The following is a 1,891-nucleotide window of genomic DNA, read 5'->3' on the forward strand; positions in this document are numbered from 1 at the left end:
TCCACCCTCACCATCGTCAAAAGAAAGTTGCCTCAAAATCAACAGTAATTAGCCTGAGGTATTGTAAATGTGGCTCTACAGTCTGAAATTTAATGGCATCTTTTGTCAAAAATAGTCTTATTTCCACTTTACTCTCATGACTACAATACTATAGTGCTCTCCCTGTAGTACTACAACGCAGTCATACAGAAAAAAATTCTTTCACCTTGTGAAATAGTGCATCCATCCACTTCTATAAAAATAGGAGCCACACTGGCCGGGCGCGGTGGCTGTAATCCCAGCACTTTGGGAGGCTGAGGCAGGTGGATTAAGAGGTTGAGAGATCGAGACCATCCTGGCCAACATGATGAAACCCCGTCTCTACTAAAAATACAAAAATTAGCCGGGTGTGGTGGTGCATACCTGTAATCCAAGCTACTCAGTAGTCTGAGGCAGGAGAATTGCTTGAACCTGGGAGTTGGAGGTTGCAGTGAGCTGAGATCGCACCACTGCACTCCAGCCTGGTCAACAGAGAGACACACTGTCTCCAAAAAAAAAAATTTTATATATATATATATATATATATATATATATATTTATATATATATATATATTTATATATATATGTATATATTTATATATATATTTGTATATATTTATATATATATTTGTATATATTTATATATATTTATATGCCACACAAAGATCACTAACTGATAATTTAATTGATAACTGAACTGTTTTCTAGTTTAGTTATCAAAGTGTGGTGTGAACAACATGCTGAGTGTCACACTGGCATTACAAATAGGCCCAAAATTTTGAGCTTTTAACGAGATCAAGAAACATTTTATGAGATTTAACTCAATATGCCTTAACACATCCATAAGGTAGTTAAATAAACAGTACTACACATTTTAATACATAGCAAACAGAAGCATGGGTAATTGACATACTCATACTTTAAGCAATAAGAATTAGAAGAAACCACAGAAGCTTGGGGCCTTCTCTCTAGCTCTACCCCAAAGAAAATGAACTTTAACTTTTTTTTTTTTTTTAAGCATCATATCACTTAAAATTTTCTTCTTCTTCTTCTTTTTTTTACACTTGCTTATTAGTATAGTATCTCTTTCCAAAGCTGGTACCCTTTTCACTAATGTGGTAAAAACTGAGTATAACCCTTAATTCAAGCTAGGCCTCTGCTTCTACCTGAATTGGTACAAAATTAAGACATTATCTTGTAAGAACTAAAATTGTATTTGAAATTTTTATTTTAGGCTACAAAAACAAGCAAATAAACAACAAATAACTTGAAAATAGGTCTTGTCAAATGATGTAAATTCATCCTTTCCAGGGAAGCAGAAGGTAGATCCTACTACAAAGAAAAGATGCTTAGTTAATGGAGGTTAAATTTAAAAGTATAGTGAAATTCAGGCTAACTTCTGAAAATCCTGTCTTATTCATCTCACTGTTGTACCAGTAACTATACTGAGTCAGGTTACTTTACAGTTAACTATTTCACCTATAACACAATAATCCATTAACAATCTAATACAGTTATTGGGTGTGGTCATACTGGAAATTCTTAAATTCTTAACCATATAGTTGTCTTGCCCATTTTTTTTTTCTTTCAGACCGAGTCTTGCTCAGCCACCTAGGCTGGAGTGCAGTGGCATGATCTCAGCTCACTGCAACCACCATCTCCTGGGTTCAAGCGATTCTCCCGTCTCAGCCTCCTGAGTAGCTGGGATTACAGGCACCTGCCATCATGCCCAGCTAATTTTTGTATTTTAGTAGAGATGGGGTTTCACCGTGTTAGACTGGTCTTGAACTCCTGACCTCAGGTGATCTGCCTGCCTCAGCCTCTCAAAGTGCTAGGAATATAGGCGTGAGCCACTGCACATGCCAATTTTTT

The 1,891-nt window shown here is 36.1% G+C and overlaps 1 protein-coding gene across 8 annotated transcripts in view; it reads left to right on the top strand.

Annotated features, from left to right (window-relative positions):
• The window catches only part of DNM1L (dynamin 1 like), a 64,918-nt gene that overhangs the window by 44,981 nt on the left and 18,046 nt on the right, over nucleotides 1-1,891 (top strand). The window lies entirely within an intron of this gene.

The sequence above is a fragment of the Macaca mulatta genome, chromosome 11 (genome assembly GCF_049350105.2).
Source record: "Macaca mulatta isolate MMU2019108-1 chromosome 11, T2T-MMU8v2.0, whole genome shotgun sequence".
Taxonomy (NCBI): domain Eukaryota; kingdom Metazoa; phylum Chordata; class Mammalia; order Primates; family Cercopithecidae; genus Macaca; species Macaca mulatta.